The sequence below is a fragment of the Podarcis cretensis genome (genome assembly GCF_951804945.1).
Source record: "Podarcis cretensis genome assembly, chromosome: 3".
Lineage (NCBI taxonomy): Eukaryota > Metazoa > Chordata > Lepidosauria > Squamata > Lacertidae > Podarcis > Podarcis cretensis.
Genome location: NC_137172.1, coordinates 39,981,198 through 39,991,781, shown reverse-complemented (window position 1 = coordinate 39,991,781; position 10,584 = coordinate 39,981,198). Strand labels below are relative to the sequence as shown.

The 10,584-nt window shown below is 45.4% G+C and overlaps 1 protein-coding gene across 3 annotated transcripts in view; it reads left to right on the top strand.

Annotated features, from left to right (window-relative positions):
- Positions 1-206: 206 nt before the first annotated feature.
- The window catches only part of CAPN11 (calpain 11), a 31,450-nt gene continuing 21,072 nt past the window's right edge, over positions 207-10,584 (top strand). Inside the window, exons 1-2 of one of the 3 annotated variants that reach the window (XM_079969246.1) lie at positions 207-346; positions 10,372-10,449. The gene's annotated coding sequence lies outside the window, so the exon portion shown is untranslated. The other 2 variants (XM_079969245.1, XM_079969247.1) reach the window with 2 other exon arrangements.

The following is a 10,584-nucleotide window of genomic DNA, read 5'->3' as shown; positions in this document are numbered from 1 at the left end:
AAGATCGGCTTTGCTTTGGCCCCTTCGAGGGGTTTTTGTTCCGCACATGACGAACGCCCGGGAGTTCTCCCAAATGCAGAAAGAAGCGGGAAGGGACCCCGAGCCGGATTTGTGCGGCGCCTTTAACTCCTCCGCCCTTGCCCCGCCCGCCCAGGCTCAATCTGAGCCTCCTCCGCCGCCGCGTGCACATCCTGCCAGGCCAAACCCCACCTTCCCCGCGCGGAGCCTGGAGGGCGGCTGCCGAGCTCCGACCGTGCCTGGCCGATGAGCAAGTAGCAGGGCGTGGGGAGGTGCCCGCCTGCCCGAGGAGGGAGCGGACCAGAAGCGGAACTCCGGCCTGGCAGAAGTAAGTGGCTCTGGGCGCTGGAGATTTCCTGCAATCCGATTAGGAGTTGCTAATTCCAGCCCCTCCCGCTGCTGGCAGCAGGGCCTCGGGACCACCCCCCCCCCGGCGCCGCCACCAGCCCTGCCCCGAACTTTCCGACACCAGGCCAGGTAAGCGACTGGCCGGGGGGAGAATTTGGCGTCTCCGTTACTTGCAAGAACTTGGAGGAAGCCAGGGAGATCTTACTTGCTTTTTAGTTCAGGGGGAGGAGGGGTTTTGGGGGGGCTCCCTTTCTGTCCTTAAGGGTCGAAGAATGTCTAGGGGAGCAGCGACCTTCTCTTAAATGCTGTCTGTTAAAAGGGTGTTGGGGGGAAAGGGATACTCGATCTACCTCAAATCTCCGATCCAGCATTTTATACCTTGTATGTATGGCTGAAAGCCGATCTGGGTGGGCGCCAACTTATGTGTAACGCTCTGCACGGCCTGGGCTGGGCCAAGCCAGAAGGAACAAGCAGGATCAGCCTGGGACTCTGGAAGGGGAAGGCGCATTTCTTGGAGGATCCCTTTAAAGCCACTGGCTAAACTCCCTGGGGATGCCCTCCCTACACCCCTTGCAGAGCCATGCGCTGCTCCAGCAAGCTTGTGCAGTGAAATGCCTGGTCTAGAGAGAATAATCAAACGCTGCTTATCTCCTATCTGATTTTCCCCCTGGTGTACCTTCTTTTTTGGGAATGAAGCCAAGCAACGGGAGGTGGCATGGGAAGAGCATCCTGTCTGCACCAACATATTACTGAGCAATTGGGAGAATGAGCCTGTGCTTTGTAGCACAAAGCAGAATTATTAGCATTCTGGGCTTAGTAGTTGGGTTTGTATTCAGGACAGGGTCATAGCAGGGATAGTCAATGTTGTGCCTCCCATATGTTGGACTGCAGCTCCTAAAACCCCTGACCAGTGCCCATGCTGGTTGGGGCTGATGGGAGTTGGGAGTTGGGAGTCCAACATCATCTGGAAGCAGGGCCGGCCCAGAAAATGACACCCCACTCCCTCCAGGGAAGAAGGGGTGTGTGAAGATCTACATCAGGAGCAAGGGGAGAAGTAAATATCTACATTGGGATCTGCTGCTCCTGTGGATTTGCCACCCAAGGCAGTTGCTTCACCTTGCCTCATGAGTGGACTGGCCCTGTCTGGAAGATGTCATGTCAAGACGCCTCCTTGCTGTTTTTAATTGATGTCAACTGTGCACTTCAGGGGGTGAAGCACTGCTGAGGTCTCTCTGGGACCCCCTCTCTATATTGCACATAAGAGCACCCACGTTTTTCATCTGTATTGATGATAAAAACATAAGAAGAGCTCTGCTGGATTATCCCAAAGGCCCATCTGGTCCACCATCCCGTTCTTACAGTGGCCAACCAGGTACCTGTGGGAAGCCCCTAAACTAGCATTTGAAGCACTAAACTAGTATTGGAGACCTAAAAGTGTAATGAAGTTAATAGCTCTTGCTTTGTTTACTTATTTCTACAAGCAGAGAGCCTTTCACTTCTAAAGCCAACCACTAGCCTCTAATCTGGCCATTTTAAGATGTCCTAATAGCCACTGTTGACTTATGTCATAGTTATGCCCTATATAAACAACTAAATACGTGCTTGAAGTATTAGTGGAAAAATTTCACTCTACTCCTTGGACTGTGCATCTAGGCATCCAAAACTGGCCACTTTTTATGGACTTGGAGGCAGTGGTTGATGACTAATAGTTTCTCTTTGGTAGATAGAGCCCAAGGCCAGGGTCCTCCACTGTTGTGTAGGAGCACACACAGGATGGCCATGCTAAATTGTAGTCTGTTTTTTCTTACAGTCAATACAGATTCTCAGTATCTGTTGGGTTTCCATGGAGTTGTGCCGCCTGACCCAGCTAAACTAGTGTCTTCCTGCCCTACTTCTCAGGGCTGGAGTAAAGGACTACAGTTCCCAACAGACCCAGACATGTTGGGAACTGCAGTCCAAGAACATCTACATGTCACCATATTTGTTCCCCCCATGGCCTCATGTAGCTGCTGCATTCTACTGTGTTCCTCATGGATGCTTTTGTTCTGATGCTGAGTGTTCTTTTTTTTTTTCCATTCACTTTTGTGGCTCTGGAACATGAAGTACTTTGGGATGGCTGGATGAAGCTCATGGCTGCTCTTTGTGCTCTGCTGGATTTATTGTGGCAATCTGTAGCTTTTCCTTTTCACATATCTAGGAGGAATAAACATGGGACTTACTTGCACTGATAGGGTACTTCCATAACATTAAAATGGAAGCTGCTGTAGATTTTCCTCCTGCAGTGTAAGCCAAGCTTCCTCCTGACTTGCCAGTGTAAATGACAGTCATACACACTAGTTCATTCAACTCACTTTTCGCTCTTTACCATATTTGGACTAGGCTGCCACTTTTTGATTTTTTAATTGTCATCCATTGAAAGTTTTGTTTCCCCCCTGAATTTGTTTAACGATTTAAAAGGTTTGCAAAATACACTTTGGGAGGATAGAGAGGAACTGGGGAAGCCATCTTATGCTGAGTCAAACCATTGATCCGTCTAGTTCAGAACTGTCTACACTGACGTGCAGCACTTCTCCAGGATTTCCTAACAAGGATATTCCCAGTCCTACTAGGGATGCTCGGGATTGTACCTGGGACCACCTGCTGATGCTCTGTCACTGAACCGTGGTTTGTTATGTCATGGACACCAGCCAAACAGTGCTGTGCAGTCTGCTGCTGCTGCTGCAAAAATGTTGAAATGGATTTTTCTGAGCTTGGCACTGGAGAGAAAATGACTTTAATATAATGGAAGGAGTGTACTTGCAAAACAATCTGCTGCTGAAATGTTATGTCTGTATGCACCCCTGAAGTGTTGGGGTGGAGGGCAAACCTTATGTGGATGGTAGCTTTGATCAAGACCAGTCCTGTTTTGATTTGGCTGCAGTTATGGAGTCTTGATTTAAAGTGAAGCAATGCACTCCAAGGAGCACTGGGTGGGTGCTTCATATTTCTGCCTTATTCCAGAGGTAGGCAATGTGGTGCCTGCTTCCAGAGGTTACTGGACAACAACTCCCATCACCCCTGACCATTGACCATGCTGACTAGGGCCAACAAGAGTTGGATTCCCAACAGCACCTGAGGGCACCACATTGCCTATCTCTGTCACTAGAAGATCTAATGCAATCCAATTAATCTATATTATTTGCCAAGGAAGCACAAGCACCCAAACTAAATTATGCAAATTATCTAACAGTCAATAGAAGTTTATTGTTCTAGTCAAAACCTATGACAAACCTGCAGCATCAGTGCCAGTAAAACAATACAGAGCATACGTCCATAATACGAGCCAGCACCCACGATATAAGAGAGAGGTTGCCGGAGACAACAAACTTAAATCCAGCTTGATTTCAAATCAAACCTTTGAATCACCACAACAATTTATAGTGATTTTATCTAACTCCCCTTTCCTGTTTTTTTGGTTTTTTTATTTGTAGCCAGTGCATAGAGGGACACTCTGTGTTTTACAAAGCTATTTTTGTTGCTCAAGGGAACCGGACCATTTCTGCCAGGGTGTACCTGCTTGCTTGTGTTCAGGGGTGCTAACTTGAATAAAATATGGGGGGCAGGTAAGCCCCACCCTGCATAATCAATCACATGACACAGCACATGAACACCATTTGAATGACAATGCCCATCAACTGTGGGGGGGGGACCTCAGCCCCCTCAAATATTTTATTGGGGGGGGTTGAAGCCCCCTTGGCCTCTAGGAGTTGGCGCCTATGCTTGTGTTTATGAAAATTAATAATATCTGCATATATTTCCAAATTTATTGTTCTTCCAGCATTCAGGTTTCCAATCTACTGGACCTTTCTCCTTTTATTGATTGGGGGGGGGGCTGAGAGTTGGGCTGACTAAAACAGGCATAGGCAAACTCAGCTCTCCAGATGTTTTGGGACTACAACTCCCATCATCCCTAGCTAACAGGAACAGTAGTCAGGGATGATGGGAATTGTAGTCCCAAAATATCTGGAAGGCCGAGTTTGCCTATGCCTGGACTAAAAGCATGTGGTAAATGGAACCTGACTGGACACCATCAGCACATTCCTGCTTTCCTCTGCAATTGTGAGGGCTTTTTAAAGAATAAGTGCTGTATTGTATGAGCTAGCTGATATCTACCACGTGTACTAAATCTGTATTGTCCATGTTATCCCCAGTTGTGTGGGGTGCTAGCAATCGGGACTGAGCCGCTGGAATGGACTGCTTAACTATTGCTTTCCCCCTTCCCCTTATAGGATGCTCTGGTGGCATTGTGACTGCCTTCTCCTTTGAGCGGTTCTGTGTAGAAGCCCTTGGCCAGGGTGTTCGTGCTGCAAAGGAGCTGGGAAAGCAGGAAGCAAAGTGCTTCATGCACTGCAGCAGGCGCCTGGGATTAATCCTGGAGGGTGGCAGGGAGCCAAGGCCTTCTCAAATACAGCAGAATGGTGTAGTGACTGAAGAGCTGGAGGCCATCGCTCTGCCTGAAAAAGTGCATTGTATTCTAGCGGCCAGTTGCTGTCTTCAGTGCTAGATAATCTGGGAGCTGCCTGCTGACATAACTGAAATAACTTGCAGATCACTGGATATAGCTTACAGCTGTTGATGTTTCTGTCTCAATTTTTAGGTGTAAGGACAGGCGGCATTTCTCTTGGGGAGGAGTGGGAGGCAGGCAGCTTCTGCATCTGCTTGGGCTGCTCTCTGTCACAGCTCCACACTCCCATCATTTTCTCCTTGGCCATCTCTAGCTCATGCACAAGATTTTGCTAAATGCCAGCTCATGCAACCCAGCAAGTCCTCCAAGGGCTAAGAACTGTTTCTTGGACTGTACCACTTCGGCTGCAGGTGTCAGTCCTCCTTGCAGATATTAAGGGATGTAAGAAAGGAAGCTGTGCTGAGTGGCAGGCAGTGTGTCACCTTGAGGAACATCTTGAATATCCTTCCCTCCCTGGATTGACTCTAGACAGATTCTGCTTCGAATGAAGGTCTCTGTGTTTGGACTTGAATGTCATAAAGAGGCCCGCAGCTCAGAAATCTGCAGCCGCATACAACTGTTCTCACAGATCAGAGTCCTGGTAGCTGGTCATTTCGGTCTGGCACAAGGGGAGAGGTAGAAAGCGAGGAACTTGGGACTTGACCCTGCTGCCAGTGCTGCAGAGGAACGCTGCCTCTGGGAAACTGCGCAGAACTCTTTCTGCACTGGGAATTCAGAAGTACCATTTTTAGTTTGCATGTACAGCAGCAGGAAATTGAAGTAGCAGGAAATGTTTTCTTTCTGCAAAATCAAATGATTGTGCCAGCTATGTGAAACTCATTTCAAAGCTGCATGGTCGAGAGAGTGTGCTGAAAGGCTGAAGGGAGCGGCAGGGAGAAGAGGGTATCCCTTTCCACTTTGCAAATGTTTAGAAGCTGATTAAGCACTGGCTGATCTGATTGGCAGAGTGCCTGGTTTGGGGGAATATGGGAGACTGGGAAAGTGACTGAATTAAACAATCCAAAATAGTAGCTGTATGCTAGGACTTCAGAAAAGCAGGAAGGCCTTTTCTGGTTATAGTCTATAGACTATAGCACTTGATCTCTTGCGGGCAGTGGGGGGAAGTGTGACTTTGGGTTGTGTTTTTTTTACAGAGGATGGGGGTTTGCTTGTGGGGCCACTTTAAACCTTCTTAATCAGAACTCTGATCGTCCACACAAGGCAGTATTTTGGAAACTTGGGGACTTAAAGGAAAAACATAGAATCGGCTGTTTGTTTAGTAAAACTGGGCATCGAATGATGAGTTGGATTTGGGATCCTGCCCTTGTGGGTGCCTGCCCCTTGGTCTCCAACCCTTATCCAGACAGCGCCTTGGGAATGAGTTCAGTGAGTGTGTACAAGATGCACGAAGGAGGAGAGAGGTAGATCAAAAGCAGGCATAGGCAAACTCAGCCCTCCAGATGTTTTGGGACTACAACTCCCATCATCCCTGACCACTGGTCCTGTTAGCTAGGGATGATGGGAGTTGTAGTCCCAAAACATCTGGAGGGCTGAGTTTGCCTGTGCCTGCCCTAAAGCATCTCCTGTCATCTTCTGCCTCCTTGCGCTGACTTAAGAAGCAAACATATGCTGAAAGATGCAAGGGGAAAAGCCATAGCTCAGTGGCGGAGTGCACCTTTTGCTGGGACCTTTTGTGCGCAAAAGGTCCCAGCATCTACAGGAAGAGCTAGGAAAGGCACAGTCACTGCTGGATGAACTAAGGATGTGATTTGTTATAAAAGCAGCTTCCTGTGATCCACATTGCCTCTTCCTATGATTTTCCTGGATGTGGGGCAAAAGACCGGCACACAGGCCTGCCAGGTTCACCCCTAGTGGCTCCACTACATGTAGAACCCACTGGCACCTGCCAGTGTAGCCAAAGCCAGGCATCATTTGTGGTAATGGCAATAGGCAGCTGGTTGACATTTTGTTAGGTTGCTTATACTTCCATGAGAAAATGAGGAAAGACACGTTCTCATAATACAGGAATTGATAGTGGAAAGAGGAAAACACCAGAAGTTACATACAGTATATGGGTCTCTTACCTTACCACCATGTTTGCAGACAAACTTTTTGTTGGCGAAACACTTGTGCCTTACAGCAATAATAGCTACTGAGTTGTGCTCTGGGAACCAACAGAAGTTAACTGTGCTAATGTGCAATTAAAATCTGCTACCTGCATCTATAAATGCTGCCAGCAATTGGTTGCTGATATGATACCAGTGTTTCTAAGTACTGGCAGCAATATAACTGGGAGTGGCACTGTAAGGAAGGTGAGCAGCTGTTTCAGCAGTCTGCCATTATAGCACCTGAAAAGTCTTATTTGTCATAAAATCAAAACAATTTGCACTATCAGTACAGAATTTGACCCGCAAGAGGGAGAAATCTGACCAAATGGCAAGCAGCTCATGAGGAATGGCTGTGTTATAACTGTTTAAATATTAAACCTAGCATTCATTATTTCTTTTAACTTCGTGAGATGTTGAAGTTTGTTTAAAGATTGGATAAATATTCCAGAGCTATTTTTGTATAACTTTGCATTAGAGTTCATTCTGGAGAAATATCCTCCCTATTTAGCCATTCTGATACTAACAGCTGCATAATATATTCTTAAATTAAGACAGTTTACTCCTCCTCCGCTAACAGGCTCTTATACAGTTGAGGTTTTTCAATCTTTCTAGAGAAATGACATTTTTGCCTACCCAAAGAATGGCATTTATTTATGAAGCTTTATTATTTATGTTTCACCTGTTTAATGGAATATTGACCTAGAGACTAACAATAAACAGAAAATAAATCAAAATATAAATGAAGACATATTGAAAATGCATATTGAAAATGCACATACCTAATAAATAAACAGCAGGAAAAAACACAGCAGTAATATATGCAACCACTCAGATAAAAGCAGCCAACTGATAGACTGAAATACAACTGAAAAGAAAAGGTTTTTGACTCCCAGACAAATGCCAAGAGTGGGGACTCCAGTGACGTGAATGTGGCCATGAAAAAGCTCATTTCTTGTCTATATATTGTGTCAAAAATTCAAGGCTATTGTGGAAATAAATTATGGATCCCATTTTAAAGGAATGATTCAACTAAAAGGGGTGCAATTTGTGTCTTGTTGGCCAGATTGACACTCGTGTTTTCATGTGCTGCAACATGCTACAAGTGCACTATACACAAGGGTAAGTGTTAGTGCATGGCAGCTAAGTCATAAGCAAGCACAATATTATGAGATAGAAGGCGTTTTCCTGCTTGTGTGGCAGTGAGCTAAGGCCAGGTGTCGTAACTTAATGCTTCCAAGCTTTTTAATGCGCGAGTGAATTTGTATACACCTTAAATCTTCTCTTAAACAAAGAGGTGGGTGCTTTTTGTTTTGTTCCTTCATACTTAACAAGTATACAGGGCTGGAGTTAGTCTACTTTGACTTGCACTGTTGCATAATGTGTCTCTCCCTTCTCCCTCACCCTTTCCAAGCCACTACTTTTTGTAAGCTAATAGCACTGGGTTTCCCTCCTGCACATTGTTCTCAAATAGTTTCCTGTGTGCTGGCTGTTGCAGTTGCTTAAGATAACTTCAGCCATCCGTTCTGATATGGGGCTGCCCACGGGGCCATGAAATGACAGGGAGTGGGGGCTGGCTCTGTCACAGGATTGTTCCAAGATCCTTTCCTGAATTTTCAGTTTTCATTTTTAAAAGTGTCTGCCTGCTCCTTTCACTTTAGATTGTGGTTTCTGTAAAGTTTACAGAAATGTAAAGGGGAAACGTGCAGCGTTCTATCCAAAAGAGCTCAATAAAAAGAAAGCTTGCATTTTCAATGTTATAACCCACAAATGCAGCCTAATAGTGTAACAACAAGCATGTGGCTCTTGATTTTAATAACACCAAAACAGAACACAAATGTATTATTACAATTATTTCATAAATTAAGGGTTTCATCCCATACTTATGCCCACTGAGGGGACCTGGGAAGTGGCTTAAGTACCATATTGAGAGATGATCCAGTCACAAGCTTCCCATCTCATTTGCCTCAGTTCTCCTATGTGCCAGACCTTGGTCCTGTGACTGAGGACCTGCATCAGGGACACCCTGTATCTGAGGGGGACACACACATCCTTGTCATAATTGTCTAAGTGTTCTTTCTGTTAGCAGACTGACTTCTTTAGAATAATGAAACCACAGATCAGGAAACGGTTGCTATGATAAATATGAATGTGCCTGGTGATTCCGTTTCACTCCGCCCTGCCCAGTGAGTCAGAGAAAGAGAGAGAGAATGACTGGTCTGGTCTGGAAATATGCATACCTTGTGGGGTGAGAAGTTGTGTGAACTTGTTTTTTGTGACTTTTACCCTGATGTAAACTAGTTTTCTCTCTCATGATAGCTGCCATCAAGTCCCAACAGTATGCTAGAGGCAGTTAAACCTTGGTAAGATATTTGCTGACATTGAATGTATTGCCCCAAAGCATAGTTCTGAGGTAAATTTGACTTTTGTCTTTCAGAACAAGCAGCCTAGAGGGGTATGTAGAATGCTTGAACTCAGCTGGGAGTAACTCTGTGACAAATGTTGTTTTTGAGTGTGGAAAGTTCTGGTTTGTGAAGGGTGGATTTGTTTGTCTTCCCATATAGGAAACTATGTGTGTCAAATGCATGTACATCGAAGATCTATTTCACTATGTGAATGGAATGCGGAGCCTGTGGTGGATTCCTGTAGCATGTAGATGTACAGATATATGTGCACACAGTGAAATGGGCACATTTTCATGTGGGTTGCAAAATACTGTAATTTCCACACAGGCAGTAGTGAATCTCTACCATTTACACAGGGACCCTGTGGCCCTCCCAATGATCTTGTACTCCAGCTCTAATCATACCTGACAATTGGTTATGCTGGCTGAGGCTGATGGATCTTTTTGCATTAGAAGAAAAAGTGTTTTTAAAAAATACATTGTCCCAGAATGCTAGCTGAATAATGATGTCAGCATCACCTGGAAAAAATACAGCTACTATGCCACTATCAATGATAATGCTCCCAGTTGCTGGACATCGCAAGGGGGAGAGTGCTGTTGCACACAGGCCCTGCTTGTCAGCTTTGCATAGCTGTTTCTCACCACAAGAACACAATGCTGGGGTGGATGGGCAACTGGCCTGATCCAGCAGGACTCTACTGTGAACCGCCCTGAGACCTCCGGGTATAGGGCAGTATATAAATTCTAATAATAATAATAATAATAATAATAATAATAATACGTTAAGTGCAATGTTTCTCAAACTTGGGTCCTCTGCTGTTGTTGGACTACAACTCCCATCATCTCTAGCAAGCTAGGACCAGTAGTCAGCAATGATGGGAGTTGTAGTCCAACAACAGCTGGGAACTCAAGTTTGAGAAACACTGGTTAAGTGGGATTTTGTCGCTTGAGTATCTATTACATTTTCTTTCTTTCTTTCTTTCTTTCTTTCTTTCTTTCTTTCTTTCTCCTAGGGTGTCTTAATCTTCTAAAGTCTGCCAAAAAAACCCCAAACCGAAACATAACCCAGGAAATTTGGAAGTCAGGATGATGTAAATATTTTCATGCATATACAAACACATCTGTTTTGCATGGTATTTCACTAACACCTGGTTACCAAAGAGTGCTTGCATTTCCCAGTGGTCTTTTCAGGCTTCTGAGTTAGATGTCTGAGTGTGGGGTGACTG